The 17479-nt window shown below is 35.8% G+C and overlaps 2 long non-coding RNA genes across 2 annotated transcripts in view; both read right to left on the bottom strand.

Annotated features, from left to right (window-relative positions):
• LOC116584397 overlaps positions 1 to 14116 on the bottom strand; it is a 51313-nt gene extending 37197 nt beyond the window's left edge. The window contains exon 1 of the long non-coding RNA XR_004283188.1: positions 13992 to 14116. This is a non-coding gene — a long non-coding RNA (uncharacterized LOC116584397). The remainder of the gene's footprint in view (positions 1 to 13991) is intronic.
• On the bottom strand, positions 6080 to 13354 carry LOC116584399. Its single transcript, XR_004283189.1, has 2 exons — positions 13325 to 13354; positions 6080 to 8652 (listed from the first exon to the last, which is right to left on the bottom strand). It is a non-coding gene; the product is annotated as an uncharacterized LOC116584399 (long non-coding RNA).
• Positions 14117 to 17479: the final 3363 nt, after the last annotated feature.

The following is a 17479-nucleotide window of genomic DNA, read 5'->3' on the forward strand; positions in this document are numbered from 1 at the left end:
GCTGATAATATGAAAATAAATACATATCTTAAAAATCTGTAATAAAAATATTAGAAATTAAAGATGCGTGGTTTTTATTTTTTAGATGGGGTTTTTTTTTTTGTACATGCATTACTTTTCAGAAGTTAAGTACAGAAGACTGTCTGCTACCACTGTCCACGATAAAAGAAACAAACAGAGTTTTATTGGATTGTGTTTGTATATACATTTATTTGATATTGATACTAGTGATCGTTTGCTTTCCCTGGTGTACATAGAGCATTGTCTTAGGTGGTATGCAAATTAGTTAACAGATACCACAATTTTTGTTTTTCTTTGTTGGAGGTGAGTTTTAGAATTATATAATTAAGGTTATCTTTATAAAATTCATATTTATTAAGTTTATTAGGCACTCTGGGGAATTTATCAAAATATAAAATGCTTTAGACTTATACTTAAAACATTTATAATCTCTGAACTTGTATAATAACATGTTTATTCCATTGTACCTTTAAATATATATTACATTATATCTAATGAATAAAATAACCTAGATGTAGATTTATCTACACAGTATCATAGGAAATTCTAATGTTTATCTCAGCACAGAACAAAGGAAGGCACTCTTAGGGCACCAGTCTGAAAAAATGATATGGAAATTGTACGTGGGTCAAAGAAAGAGGATAAAGACTGTTCTCTAAAAACTGGTATCATCAAGAATTAAGAACTTTCCTTCATAAAAGATAATTTAATTTATTGGAAAAGTTATCTGACACTTGGAAACAGCCAGAAGAGATTTTTTGAGTGTTCTTTCAGTGCAATGCTGGCCTTGCTTTTGTATTGAATGGTCTACTTAACAATGTTGTAGGGCAGAGGTTAATGTGTAGATTTTTATCCCATAGAGATGCAAATAATTTCTGCCTGGTGGAAAAGACAACGCTAATGGTTTTACAGTTTATTATCTGTTGGACATTAACCAGTTTTATATCTAGTCTAACAATCTTATCCTGACTTTGCCTTTAAATACTTAGCTTTTGAAGTACTCTTTGAAATGATTTTACCATCCTAGTGGTTTCCTTGCTAATGAATTATTAAATAAAATCTTTGCCGTATGTTCATTTCACATTTGCATAAGAAATGGGGTTTTACCTTTTTTGAAAATTTTGCTTTTATAAACTTTTGACTACAGAGTCATATTTTATTTGCTTGAGAGTCGTGTTGTTAAATTTTTGAAAAATTTACTTTAGCAATCTTTCGAAAGACAGTTATTAAAGAACTGAATGGTACCATGTGATTAACATTTGGAGCTTATTTTCATTTAACTTTTAAATTTTTTAATGGTTATCAGTTGATTATTTAGTTCAAAGGTCTGACTCAGAAGGGCTTGTTGGCAGACTCTGTTTTGCAACCTACAAAAATACCCAGGGTAAGTGAATGAAGTCACAGAGAACTTTTCTTACAACAGCACTGCATATGATTAAATTAGTTCAACTTTTTTTTTTTTAATCTTAGAAAGTTACCTTTTTACCATCATGATTCCAAAGTACATTTAGTTTCTTGATAAAAATGTGCACAATCACATATTAAGAAATCTTTATGCATCTCCATTCTAAAAAAGTAATCTGTATTTCTTAGCAGTACTTGTCAAGATTTCTAAAGCTTTGAGACAAAGAGCTAAAAAATAAAACCTCCCTTGTCAGTGGCTTTAATCACATGCTGCAGCATAGCTAGCTGTGCCATATTTCAAAAGGCAAACTGGGCTGCAGAGAGTGGGACCAGTCACTAAATGAGACTGAAACAGCTGTGATTTTGCAAGATGTGCCAACATTTTCTTTAGCTCCAGGACACCAGACATTATTTGGCTCATAAAGTACCCTATGTTATTGGCTCAACTTCTGTTTAGGAGAACAAGAGATCTTGTTCTGTATCCTTGTTTGAGGCCTCAGGGGTATTAAAATGGAGGTCAACATTTATTTTTTTTACCTCTTAGTAACTTAAAAAAAAATCAACTGTGATTCAGATACCCTTTCCAACTTTGTGAGAATTAAAATTTGCAAGATTCAGGTCTTTCTTAAGAGAATGAGGAAATAATTTACAGCCTTTCTTAAGAGTCAGCCTTCCAAATTTAATCAGGTTACAAGTGAGAGTTATAATATAGGACTGTGTTTTGGTGACTCTTAGGACAATGATATTTGCTACTGATATTGTGTCATTCATTTCCTTTGTCTTATGGTTGGTTGCATGTAGAGATATCATGTTGTGTTAAAAGAGGAGTGACATGGCAGCCTCTGGAGTAGCAAATTCCTAATTAAAGACACAAATTCTTAAGAAAGTCTTGACTTTAGCCTGGGCTACCTACTAGATAGATGTCAGTAGTAACATGCCTTCAAGTTGTGGCAACCAAAAATGTCTCCTGATAACTGCAAAATGTCTTCTTAGGTGGCAAAGTCATTCCCTGGTTGAGATCCGTTAGTTCTTCACGTTTTAGTACATTCATTGATAGAAAGTCTTCCATTAAAAAGTAAACCTTTTATTTTATTTTACTTATTTTTAGTCCTTTCACATTCAGCTTATAAAGGAAAGTCCTTGAATAGACTATATTACCACACTGTATGACATCACTCAGAGCTCTTTGAGGTCTGATGGTTTGGAGAAAGAGATCAATAAAAGAAGCCACATGATAGGAGCAAGAGACATATTAAGCTTTGCAATAAAAATTTTAGAAAAGTGAAGCATAAATCTAAGAGCCTATGACAAATTAAATATCAGGGTAAAAATTTTGGAATAGATGCTGGTTGAAGTAAAAGTGCTTGGAAATCTGTGCTCTTCCTCTGTCTCAGTGTCCAGTATCTGTAGTCTTTGAGAAGATGCCTGGAATATAAAGAAGCCATACTCTTTCCAGGGACTCTATAGCCCTGTGGGAACCTCCTCTGACAGAAGGTCAAAAGAAGTGGAGGGTGTTACCTTACCAGCAGGAGGGGAAGAAGAGTAGCAAATTGCATTAGACGGGACTTGGTCCTCTGTGATACAGTTAACAGCCAACGGGCAGTGAAGAAGGATAAATAGAAGAAAGGAAGGGAATATCAACGGGGTAGGCTATGTGATGCTGTAATAACAAAACGCCATGAAATCTCAGTGGCTTAAAGCGATAAAGGTCGGTTTCTCACAGCATTGGTCCACCACAGCTTGGCAGGAGAGCTTTGCTTCCCATAAACACCTAGAGAACCAACCTGTTGAGGCAGCCTGGATGTTTCTATTTCTGTACCTGAGGGAAAGAACATTCTCAAGGGCTTCGCACTTTGCACTTTTGTCCAGGACAAAAGCAGGGAATTTGAACTGTTTGGTAAGTAACTGTTTGGCAGATGGTGACAACTACAGTAGTGGCTCTGAGTATATTTGAGGCCAAACACGACCTAAATGTATTACCGTCTATCAACTAACCCTTTCCTTCGGGAATAACCTTGTGCTCCTGACACCACCTCAACTGACCTCTGCTTGGGCTTCCAGGACATAGTTGATAGGTTCAGGGATGTACATGTGACGTAACCCTGGGCCAATCACATCTCTTTATTCAGCTCTGTTTCCTGTCATAATTGGTTGGTTCAAACTGAACACCTGACCTAAGTAGGTTACTCAGAAAACTTGCCTGAGGATTTTGGAATGGATAAACAGAAAAAGAAACCAAGACCCAAGACTAAAGCAATAATGGGTAATGTTCTGGAGATCTTAGTCAGACGTTTCCTCTATGTGAGTGCAGAAAATTTAAAGTAGATGGAGTGAAACCCTGAGAGGTGTTGGCAGCTGAGATGGGGAAGTCTGGTATCCTGACTCCTTGGTGTTAGCTGTTCTGGAGGTCTGTTCCAATTTCTGGTTTCCTCAGAGTCCTTTCTTAATTCACCTTTTTGCTTCAGTTTAATCTAGGTTGATAGCTTTTCTGATAATTGCAACCAATGGTAAATCTATAATTAGTTTCTAAGGTAATTAGGTCTTTTTCTAATTTATCAATTTTAGAAAGTGTGTCATGAGTTCTTCCTATGACAGGTAAAGATGTTCACGCTCTTAAATTTCTCCTCCCTCTTCGCTTCTTTCCTTCACAAACCAACTTCTAACATATTTATCATCGTGCTTACACGTTCATCTTCTTAATATTTACCTTCTGGTTTCCACTTTGATACAGGAACATTAATTTTATATTTGAATGGATTTTCTGCCCATCATCAATTACAGCCTCTCCATTCCCGAGGTTTTTGTTTGTTTTCCTCATTCATCTCTTTGCTGACTGACTTCATCAAATGATTTTTTTACAGACTTACCCATGAGTTCCATATTCAGTGAGCTTTGCTCATTTGTGAAAACATTCTGTTTGTTTAGGTATGTAACAGCCTGGTGTTATAGAACTTGGGTTCCACACTTAAAAAAAAAAAAAATTTTTTTTTTTTTTCTTCAAAACAAAATGCCCTTGGAAGTCTGTAGACATTTTAACATTTGGCACTGAACATGGTAGATAATATTTCAGAGGCTAGACTGTGTTTTTATTTTATTTTGTTTGGCTTCTTTGTTTTTCTCTGACTTGTAGGTGATTTGCTTTTCTGATTTTGATGCATGTTGAATTCTTTTTTTTTTTTAATCTTTTAATTTTAATACATCCTCAGGATGTGTCAGTGTTGGTCATTCTGCATCATATTTTCCTGGAACACAACATAGAATCAACATATTTATATTTTCTTTCATTTCAAGAAGAATTTTATAGTATATATTTGAATTTTGGGGGGTTCTATTCTATTTGTTCTGTCCTTAGGTAAAGACCAATTTATTATGTGTGTGTGGAATCTGCCACTGAATCAACTGGTTTTTCCTTATTTGCTTACTTCTCTGTATTTTTTTCACAAAATGTACTATTTTATCAAGGATTTCTTTTATGTCCCTGACTTTATTTCAGCCACATCTATTCTGCTTCTTCCTGCTTCCTATTAGTCTTAATTTCTCCTAATGATTTTATTATCTTAAAATTTCTTTTTAGAGAGCTCAGCTTTTATCTTTGGTGGCTTTATTAACTCTTGATTGACCTTTTTCATTCTTTTTATTTGAAATAGTTTTTCAAAGATGTTTTAAAAATATTCTTTGGGACTGCAGGGGATAGTTTTCGGAACTACTAATATTAAAATTAAATTGGGGTGCCTGGGTTGCTTAGTTGGTTAAGCATCTGCCTTCAGCTCGGGTCATGAACCCAGAGTCCTGGGATCCAGTCCTGCATTGCTCCCTGCTCAGCGGCGAGTCTGCTTCTCCCTCTGACTCTCCCTATCTCATGCTTTGTTTCACTCTCTCCCTCAAGTCAATAAATAAAATCTTTTTAAAAATTAAATTAAATTAAATTAAATTAAAATTTCAGTCACACTCAGTATTTCAAATGTTCAGGAGCCATGTATGCTTCATGGATATTGCATTATCTATTAGCACAGATATAGAACATTTCCGTCATTGCCAATATTGTTGTAGAACACAGGTCTTTGTATTTTCTTGTGTCGTGGGGTTTATATTTTCTGTTCTCAGCAGCAATTGCTTGTTCCCTCCATTCTTCTCTTTTACCTTATCTGCCAGACAGCATACCTAGTTTAGGGTTTAGGTCTCCATCTTAGTTATTTTGGGTTGCCATAACAAATGTCACAGACTAGATGGCTTTAACCACAGGAACTATTTTTCACAGTACTGGAGAGTGGAATTCAAGATCTAGATGCCAGCAGAGCCAGTGTTTGGAAAAGCCTCTCTCTTTAGGTTGTAGATGGCCACCTTTTTATTGTGTCTTCACATGGCCTTTCCTTGGTGTATGGGGGTGGAGAGAGAGGAGAGTAAGCTCTCAGGTGTCTCTCTTTATAGGTGTAGTAATCCTATCCTGAAGTCTCATCTCTCATGACCTCATCTAAACCTCCTAAATTCTCCATTTCCAAATATCATCACTTTGAGGATAGGCCTTCAACATTTGAATTTTGGAGTGACACAATTCAATCCATAGTACTAGCCATCACAAATTCATGTCCTTCTCACATACTAAATAACATTAATTCCATGCAAACAATCTAAAATGTCTTAAATTGTTCCATCATCAACTTTAAAATCTAAAGTCCAAAGTCTCCTCTCAATATCATCTAAATTACATATGGCGCATGGGGGAGACTTGAGCTATGATTCATCCTGAAGCAAAATTCTTCTCCAGTTATGAGCATGTAAAACCAGACAAGTTATATACTTCCAAAATACAGTGGTGGGACAAGCTTGGGAGAAACATTCTCATTCCAAAAGGAACAAATAGGAAAAGAAAGGGTTGATGGGCCCATGTAAGTCCAAACATAGAAAGGCAAATTTTGACCTTTAATTGTCGAGAATTATCCCCTCTGGCTCGATGTCCTATCTCCCAGGCCCACTGGGGTGGCAGCATCACCCTCACAGCTGCAAGACTTTATCTTGCTCCTTTAGTTTGCCATTACCCCCATGACTCTCTGCAAGGGACCTGCCCACAGGGCTTGGGAGGGCAGCCTTACCCAGAGGCACCTGGTGGCAGCATCCTGGCCCACTGAAACCAGCAGAAGCCAGTTCTGTCCCAGGGTCTGTGGTGAAAATAACAGCTCTGATGATCTCTGAATCACCTTCTGCGTCATTCTTCCCTTTTCTTTCTGAGGAATAGTGTACATTCACAGCCCAATAGCTTTCCAGTCTCATCGTGTTGATTATGCAGTTATGGAAGCTGAGATGTTTCAAGATCTGTAGTCAGCCAGCTTGACAGTCTTGCCTCTTCTAAGAGTCCTGCTTTCTCTTGTTCCTTTTTGTCCAATCTGGCAGTGTTTTGCTGGTATTATTTTCATTTTCTTTTAATTATGTCTTTTAGAACCCTGTTACTTATTTTCAAAGAAATCTACACGGGTTTTCTGGTTTTGATGATAGTCATCTTATAGCTTTATACTAGATAAATCATTCTTTCCTAAGAATAAGGGCTTCCTAAGAATAATCTTAAAGCCATTTTTCCCTTGCCATATTTCACTGAGAGGCCATTATAAGTTCTTGAGTTAGGGAGCCATGTTTTAGAGTGGATTGGAGCATGTGTTGGGGGAGAGGGTATGGAAGCTGCAGAGAAGTAATTTAGGAAGTTCTTGAAATTACTTAGGCATAAGATAAGGTATGAAGTAGGATAGGTCTAATTTTGAAGTATTTTTCATACATAATTGTGGACCCTTATATATCTTAAGATTCAAAGGGAATTAACTAACAATTCTGAGAAAAATATCCTTGTTATTGGAGATGACTTGAAAGGATATTCTGGAATACTATGTAAAACAGGCTGCTTAGGGCTTTAGATTTATTTTTTTCTGCTATGGTCACCACACCAGTATTACCTAAAGATGCTTGTCTAAACCAGACAAGGTGACAGAGTTTGTATCATTGAAAATTTCAGAAGGACGAATATATGCATCACACACATGACTGCATGGACCATATACATGAAACAATAAATCTAGATAAGGAGCTAGATTGTTTCCTTTTATTTTTTCATAATGAAAAAGCTGATTTTCTCTTCTCAGTGGAGTATAAAACAAGATACTTGCTATTAAGATTGAGACTCTGCACTCAGGTTGGGATGCCCTAAACCATGAGATTAAATTTATATCTCAGGATGTTCTGGCCCAGTTACCTCTCAGCTGGTGATGATTGCAGAGTTTATTTGTTAATTTGATTTCTCTGAGGATTTATTTATTCATTCATGTAACAAATATTTGTCAAGTGTGAGCTAGGTGCCAGTCCCTGCTTTAGGTCTTGAAATGTAGCAGAGAAAAATAAGTGAGCACATGCATCTTTAGCAACTTCCTTTCTTCAGATCTTTGAAAGTTAAGCTGCAAAGTTAATGTAACAAAAATCAGAGGCATTGACCAAATTTTTCTCATACATAAGAATAATTGATTTTATAGTGTTCCCTTAACATTCCCTTTCTGTTCTTCAAATGTTCCTATTAGAAACAGAAACAGTATTTTTCAGATATATTTGTGTACATAATCAGAATTTCTTGAGTAATATCTCAAATATCCTTCACAAGATCTCCAGCCAGTGCATTTTATTTTCAAGAATAGCATGTATTGTGCAGTTTACATTCTGTTCTTTTCCCATTTTGTCTTGGTAGGAAGAACTACCCATATAAATCATGGCAAAGACTACAGAAAGAAATAGTTTGGATTTTTGCCAGTCTTGGTAGTATACTTTCAAATCAAGGAAGTGTTTCTACAATCAATATTTAAATAGCATATTTGGCAAGACGTTCTGCTCTGAAAGAAATGGATGACATTTTTTGAAGTGTAAGAGTAATGGGAAGACAGCAAAGTTCAAGAAGCCATCCTCTCTAAGTCTGTTTTCCTTTGTTGTAACATAATCCCCTCAAGGGCCTTCAGTATCTCTGATCCCTCTCTTCTTTTCTTCGTCTTCTTTTCTTTTCTTTTTTCTTTACATTTCACATTTCTTTACATTTTTAAGTGTATTGCAGAATTGTTACTTCTATTTTTTCTTTTCTAGAAACCTCTTCAATGTAATTTATGACCATTGGGATAACTTTTCCGCAATACACAACCAGATTATTTTTGCAGTCTCCAGCAATTCTTTCTTCTTTTCTTTAGTGCTGATATCTCCCCTCTTTTTCTAGGATACAGAGATGCAGACTTCAGAATTTTTTCCTATTCTCAAGCTTTCATCACATCCTCTTAGGCTCTATCTACTCTTGCCGTATTTTTGCTCCCCCAAAATTCAGAGCCTTGTTTCTGCTGCTTAGACAAATGGCAGTTAAATTTGCCTGAATACCTTACAAACCTCTTGATTTTCTTATCTTTTAACACTTAAAAGTGGCTTATGTAAGTATTGGACACCATTTAAATCAACCCAAAGAGTGTGAGATAAAGTGAGAGGCAAATAAGGGATAGTAAAGATACGGCTAAAGATCTAGTTGTTATTTAGGCTCATTTGGTACACATATTTCATTTGTATTTTGAAAATGATTGCATTTGAGTTCCAGAGAGTTGTGGCATGAAACGGTATGGAGGTTTTCCTTACTTAATAGCAACTACCCATATCAGGTTCCTACTGTGAAGTTGGCACGGTGTGATGCACTTCACAAATACTATTCATCCAAGTTAGTCCTCATGACACTATCTGACAATGAGAAAATGGAAGAATGAAGTTAATAACTTTTCCAGGAACAAAGAGCTAGGAAGTGACCAAACTGAGATTCATATCCAAATCTACTTGACTTCACAACTTATGCTTATGACAGTTAGGCCACACCCCCTTCCCAATTCCATCCAGTGTTCTCTCCACTCTTCAAAGTGACTTAGTGCCCAGAGAGAATTTTATTTCTTATGCACACTGAGATAAATTGCAGGAACTATGGCCAGTGTTTAAGTGGAAAAATTGACTAATAGACATCTGATAGAGATAAGAAGCAGAAGCCACTCAAGTTTGTCATATCTCTCACATGTCTGGTTCTACTTATGTATGTAACATGGTGATCTTTAATGTTTCCCACTATCAGTAATTAATATTTCAAAAGTGTTATGTTGGGCCATGTGTTTTGGCTTTATGATTCATAGGAGACAAAGAGAATTTCAACTCTCAATTGCAATCTGAACTCATTTGTCGTAATGTTGAGTTACGCAGAACTTGGGCACATGTAAAACAAATACCTCTTTCTGTTCCAAGCCTTGATGAGCATTTTTCTTGATGCATTTGGATTCCTCGGGTAAGAAAATCACAATGTAAAGCCATTCTTTACATTTGATGTTGAATTTGAACAAAGAGCTGTGAGACTGCTGTGGTGTGAAAGCCAGTAAAGTTCACAGAACAAAGGAGGGCAAAGCCCCCTTAAAATCACAGCATTCCACTTCATTTTACTTTGTGTTGTTATGTTGAAAATTGAATTTGCTAGTTTGCAAGTAGATATAATAGCCAGTAGAGCTTCGGTCAACAGATTAGTGTGTTTTAAAGCAAGAGATTGAAAAAATAAAGAACACATTTAAACTCATATAAAATCAGCTCTGTGCTGGGAAAGAATTCTTACTTTCACTTAGAGTCATATGAAAAAAGCTGATTTTCATGACCAAACAGTAGTACTTTACACAATTTTATACTGCTGTGATTGAAACACTCTTTTGCATTCTTCTCTCCCGTTGTGTGAGTGACAACACTCTTAAAAAATATATGCTCAACAATTAAGTATCTATTTGGTTGTCTTATATAAGCCTTTGGACCTTTATATTGAGGATTGTGGAAGACTGGGAGGCAAAAATATACACATCTCCTTTTATAAACAGTCAGGCACAGTTATTCAAGAACACTGGGATTCTGTATGCAGCCATCTCATCATGAGCATGAAGCAGCATTAAAGTTGATAGCCAGTGGGATATCTGAGACCATGACACACAAAATACTATGAAATTCATGGCTTCAGTACATTTTTGGGGGGTGCTTTTTAAGAATGTCATATTCTTTCTTATGAAATCAAGATAGTCTCTCAAAACAATTTTGCTGCCATAATGTAGAAATGAGGGAGAGAAGCCATTCCCAAATATCTAGTTAGTAAATCCATTTTGTAAAATGCTAATGTTGGAAAACAAAGCTCTATAAATTGTATCTATCAACACATACACTTTATGGTAATTGATTTACTTTTATTCATGCATTTCTCTACGTCATTCTAAAAAGGACTTTGTTTCCAGGTAGAAATAGCAAAACACTCAAAACTATACACATATAAATGATGAACGCTGAAAACCTAAATTTTGGAAAATAGAAAAGAAAGAGACTGGGAAATAAAGTGATTATTTTGAAGATGTCGGTATTGGATATAGGATTTCATGAGACAGGAAAAATCTGATCAAGTTCTTTAGGGACCAAGAGAATCAAAATTTTAGGGATTTATGAATATATGGGAAAGAAATATCTTTAATGTCAAAACCATGTAAAAGTTTCATTAGTTATAGCACTAGCTTTGAAGATTAGAACCAAAGTATAATACGTAAAATATTTTGTTATATAATAACTATAAATATTAATTTAACTCATTATGTTAGAAATATTTTTATACATATATTATGTATATATTATATACATATATGCATATATTTAATGCACATATATGCCCATAATATATATGTCTTATATACATATGTGTGCCTATATATATGCATAAGCATGTATATTATATCCATATATGTATCTATATTATATAACGCTGTAACTATTTAGCAGCTGAATATAGTTTACTTCATAGTATGTATTTAGTCATACACCTAAATCTCAATGTCCTTATAAATTCAAGATTCACAGAATCTCTTCAACTGGTGTTAGCCTAGTGATAATTCCTAGTGATAATTCCTGTTAAATTTCTGGTATACATTAATTATTTCAACAAATATTTCTTGAATGCCTGTCATATTCCAACCTAATAAAAAGTGGTAAACTGAGCAGACATGGTTCTTGATTATTTGAAACTTACATTTAGGGGAGAATATGAACAATAACATTAAAACTTGCATAAATGTGAGAAATAACAGGGAAGATGGGTTGCAGATTGGGGAACAAGTTAAGGCCTTCAGGAGGAGAGGTGATTAAACTGAAATCTGAATGGAGATTGAGTAGCAGTTACCCTGAAAAGTGGAGAAAGAACATTCCAGGCAGAAAGAGGAGCATGGAGGTAGAAAAAGGTTCATTTTCCAGGAAATAGCTGGGTTTTTAAAGCATGATAAATGAAGGAGCAGCACAAAAGGTGGTTAATGAGATCAGCAGGACCCAGATCATGAACACCTGGCTTGAAGGCCCTGCTGAGGATTTTGATTTGTGCTAGAAGTGCAATGAGATTACCCTGATATCTGTGTAGAAAAGAACTAGAGACAGAGAAGTTTGCAAGGGAGACAGTTAAAGACCGTTTTGTGGCTCTTGTGAGAGATGGCTGACTGTAATGAGGATAGAGTGTAATGAGGATGGTGTAGATGAAATCTGGTGGCATCAGATATATTTGGGAGGACAAAATCAACCAGATTGGCAGTAAAGGTTTCAAGAAGGACCACCAGGTTTCTAACCTGAGTAATTAGGTTCGTTATGGTACCCTTAACTGAAATGGAAAAGATCAGTGAGAAATAAATTTGTGAATAAAAGTAAAAAAAAAAAATGTTTGACACATGTCAATATACATTCAAGTGGAGATGTCGAAAATGAGACATATGGACTAGGCAAGGGTCTCTCAACATTGGCCCTAATGACATTTTGGGCCACGATAAGGACCTGGGTATTACAGGATATTTAACAGCATCTCTGACCTCTACCCATTAGATGCCAACAGCACTGTCCTCTTGTTATGGCAATCGCGAACATCTCCAGACTTTGCCAAATGTCCTTGTGGGGTAAAACCATCATTAATTCAGAATGACTATCTTTGAAATATACTTTTGGAATTGATGGAATATAGATGAAATTCAAAATCCATGAAAGAAGAAGAAATCATCCAGTTTAGGAGTTTAGGTTTCAGCAAAATGGTGTATCAAGTATATGCAGCAACTCTCCCACTCTGGAATGTTTGATAAAGAATGTTTGACAAATTTAACACTGAAAACATAGAAAGAAAGAAAAGACCTAGGCAAGAGAATAATAATAATAATAAAGGATAAAACTTTAAATAAACATGGAGCTAATGCTGCTGTAGCTTTGATACTGGAGTTGGAGGGGTTCCTCACTACTCATAAAAATAGCACAGGACTGGATTTTCAGTTACTATATATGGACTATGCAAGGCAAAGAGTCAGAACTCTTTATGAAAAATACTCTTTCATAAAGTCTGAACCATAGAAATGAAAAGTGTACGTAAATATCTGCCCCATGACCCAGCAGTTGATGAGGAAACTCATATTTGTTTAGTGTCTGGGAACTAGGCTCCTCCAAGCAATCAGAAGCCTGAGGCTATGTCCCATTTTGGTTTGGAGTTGAACTTCACAGTATCTGAGAAGGCCAGAGTCACCCAGCTGAGAAATTAATATAAAAGTTGGTCCTTACAATACCCAAGGGATAAATAGAAGAGTGATGCAAAACTTCCTCTGAGGATCATTCCCATAACCACTCAGCAAACAGACTCCAGCCAAAACTAAATCCCTCTCAAAGAAGTGCAGAATTAAAATGAAACTATAAAGAAATCATTGATCATGAAACAAAGTTGACAGACACAATACATAGGAGAATTATTGCTCTAATCACATGAAACAATGAATAACATAAAGCTGACTATAATCAGTAATGTGGAAGATAATTAAAAATATTTAAACAGGGGCACCTGGGTGGTTCAGTGGGTTGAAGCCTCTGCCTTCGGCTCAGGTCATGATCCCAGGGTCCTGGGATCAAGCCCCGCATTGGACACTCTCTGCTCAGTGGGGAGCCTGCTTTTCCCATTCTCTCTGCCTATTTGTGATCTCTGTCAAATAAATAAATAAAATCTTTTAGGAAATTACAAATACAGTGGAAGTTAAATAGTAGGTTCTTTACAAAACTTAAGATATGGAAGGTAGAGCTGAGGAAATATCACAGATTATAATTGTTGGTGACAATCGAAGGTCTTAAAGATAACTTCTTTATGGAAGATAGCATGAATTGGACAAACACATATATATTAGGAGTTCCAAAAGCCTAGGATTGGAAAGAGAGAAAAGTGGCAATAATCAAAAAGACAATGCCTATGAATTTCCAAAATTGAAGGGGAAAAAAACCATAAAAATAATGAATTCATATGAAGTATTTTAAAAAAGAGTGATCATCTAAGTAAAGGAGACAGAGACAGATGAGAAGAGAATCTCGGACAATTTCCTGAGGAACCTCAAAAGTTAAAGAAGGCAAATCAAGTTTAAGAGAATGTTTTGGAAGTTAAATAAATTTGAATAAGTTTGTCCCTATGTAGTTTTGTTACTCACTACATACAAGTGAAAAGAGAGAAAAAATTTGCATACCTGTATATCACTCTTCTCCTCCTGGGCACATGGACTATTTATCTAACAGAAGGACTAAGGCTATTCTGCTTCTTCCTATATTAGTTTGATCTTGTGACTCTGCCTGCTTTAACACACAACAAAAAAAGAGCCTCAATTTCAACCCAAAACTTTCACATGGTGTATTAAGAAATGCAAATAGTCTTAAACTTTAACTTCCCCCTTTTTTAAATTAAAGTGATGAGGAATCAACTCTGTTACATGAATAAAATAACTGGCTTTATTATGGTAATCAAGGATAGCCTTTAGATTTATTTATGATTTTTATTTGAGATGTTCTTTATATCTTACTACATTTGGTAAATATTGCCTGGGTAGTTGCAGTGGGTATATTCTCTGAATCTTAGAAAATTTTGTATATATGTTAATGTTATCTTTACAGTTAAAAAAAAAATCAAATGACTTCCTATCATAGACTGATAATATTTAGGTAGAAATTTCCTCTTTAATATTATTGTTGAGTTTTTCTTTAGTCTCACATAGACTTTAAGTACTTTTTCTGTGCCCTGTATTTGTAACATAAATATGTTATTTTTATATTCACTATATTCTTATTTTTTGTTTCTGTATTATTTGAATTATGAATGTATCTCTACAAGTAACACTTTAATTTTGCTTTTAAGCAAGTCAATTTTAATCATTTTATTTTATTGTCAAGATCATTATTCTTGGTATAACTTTGATTTTGTAACTTAGTTTACATATTTCTGTTTTGTCATGTGTCAAGGAAATTTGCTCTATTTACCTATATTAGTAATTAGAATTTGTAGTTGCTTGATGTTTTTATGTAATACAAATAATAGCTCAGTTTTATCTGGCACTTTCTATGTGACAAACGTTTTGTGAAGATTTTCTCTTTCAAGTCTCCTAACAATCTGTGAGGGATGTACTATCATTATTTCTGACATACAAGTGAGAAGTCTGAGCCTGAGAGAAATTGGAAGCTCACCCAAGATCATAACACATAAGGAGCAGAGTTGAATTTAAACCAAGTGTTGGACTCTAGAGCTAGTGCTCTTAACTGCTAGGCTGGGTTTCTCCATATATTAAGTTGGCTAATTTTCTCATTATTATCATATTTTACCAATGAAGTAAACAGTACCCAAAGCATGAAAGTTTGTTGCACACAGCTGGTGGGAAGTAAACCGGGGATTCCAATCCCCAAGTCTGACTGGGAAGATTATAGGCTCCATGGTTCCTTGGGAAATGACTGGGGAATCAGATGTTTTAATTGTTTAGTAATTTTGCAAGAGACAGCAAGTACAGTAGATAAGAATCCAATACTGGGGTTAGACAAAGCCTGACACTGAATTCCAGCTGGGCTACTTTCTTGCCCTGTGTCCTTGGACAAATTGCCAAGCTCTACTGAAGCCCAGGTTCTTCATCTGTGAGGTAAGACTGGAAATTGTAGTGTCTGCCTGATAGAGGTGTCATTGAGGATTAAATAAGATCCTGCATTTGGTATGCCTACTAGTGCTGTGCCTGCTGTAGAGTAAGTGCTGTAAGTTGTTCTAGAATAAATGTTATGTTTTAAAATTTTAAGGCATTTAATTAATAGGAGGAATGGATGCTATTTGCAAAAGATTAGAGGACTTTGGAAGCAAATGGAAAATATTTTTATATTCAAATACCTGAAGAGTCTTCATGTGGAAGAGTAAAAATAATTATTCAGGCCTTTCCTCAAAAACAATAACTGAACCTGTGGTTGTAAGTGAAAGGGAGACTGATTGTGTTCCAATTTAAGAAACTGTCTCACAATCAAAGCTATTCCTAAGTTTTCTGCTTCTGAAGAAGTTTGAGTAGAGGTTAGTGAATCCCTTCTTGGGTGGGGTGGGTCTGACTCTAGTTTTTAGAACAGCGATTCTTAAACGACAGATACATGCCTTGTCAGGCACTCATCTGGAAGGAGATACTGAGACAATTGGGGAGGAGGAAAAAAACAATTTATATATAGAGAGATCAGGACCACTATAGGGTACTAAATCCTAGTCTTTCATGAGAAAATAGTGTGGGGTTGTTGCAAAATGAATCATTTATTAATTAAAAGAATTTACTGAATTTATAATTGATAAATAACAATTTATAAATCCCTGCCCTCCTAGAGTTAACATTCTAGAAGAAGAGGCAGATGATAAAAGAATTAATGATGTGGAATGATGAAGGGTTGTAAATAGGATGGAAAAAGACAACTAGAATTACTTAAAGGAGACCAGGGCTGCCAAGGTGAGGGTTGTAATTTTAAAATGAGTGATTTAGAAAACCTCCATAAGCAGGCGACATTTAGGAAATGGTTGAAAGCAGGGAGGGACGGAGTTACACGTTTTGGGAGAAGAGCACTGCAAACTGAGAGAACATTCATTCAAAGGTACCGAAGTAATAACTGTCTCATGTGTTCTGGGAAGAACAAGAAGGCCAGCATGACTGGAGCAAAGGAAGCCGTGAGAAGACTTGCAAGGGATAGTATTAGAGAAGTAACAAAGGGTTGAACCATGGAAGGACTTGTATACCATTGTATATACTTTGACTTTTATACACATTGAAGAATTTCAAGGGTGATAACTTTCCTTTTAATAGGCTCTGTTGATGTGTGAAGTATATAGTACAGGGGTGAGAGTAGAAGCACAGAGGCCAATTAGGAGGTGATTGTTGTGATCTGGGTGAGCCATGATGATGGCTTGGACCATGGGGTGAGCAGCGACTGTGAAGGAAGGTGATCAGATGCTGAACGCATTTTGAAGTTAGAACTAGCAGATTGCTTGTGGGTATGAGACATATAGAAGCATCAGTGAGGACCAAGAAGAAGAAGACTTCAGGTTGGTCAGGTTTTAAGGTGCAGAGAGGTTCACATTTGGAAATTTTAAGATTGAAGGGTTTATTAGGCATGAGGAGCCTGAAAGGGAGGGACCAGCAAGAAAGATGGAAAACCAAACTATTTTAGTGTCCTGGAACCAAGACACTAAAAACAAAATATAGCAAAGAGAAAGGCATAAGAAACTTGAGTCTGAAGACTGAGAATTGACAGGTAATTAGTGACCTTAAAAACAGTTTCATTGGAATAGTGGTGGTCCAAGTGGAGTGGTTTAAAAAAAAAAAAAATGTAGGGAGAGAAATTGGAGATGGCAAGTATATACTGAAACACAGTCTAAGAAAAAAAAAGATTAACTTGAAATTCACATTACTTGGGAAATCTAATTTTCTTAAAGCATTCTTTGGATTTTTCTTTTTCTTTTTAAATTTTTTTCTCCTTTTAAAGATTTTATTTATTTATTTGACAGACAGAGATCACAAGTAGGCAGAGAGACAGGCAGAGAGAGTGAGAGGGGGAAGCAGGCTCCCTGCTGAGCAGAGAGCCCAATGTGGGGCTCCATCCCAGGACCCTGGGATCACAACCTGAGCTGAAGGCAGAAGCTTTAACCCACTGAGCCACCCAGGCGCCTCATTCTTTGGAC

Source organism: Mustela erminea, chromosome 2 (assembly GCF_009829155.1).
Source record: "Mustela erminea isolate mMusErm1 chromosome 2, mMusErm1.Pri, whole genome shotgun sequence".
Taxonomy (NCBI): Eukaryota; Metazoa; Chordata; class Mammalia; order Carnivora; family Mustelidae; genus Mustela; species Mustela erminea.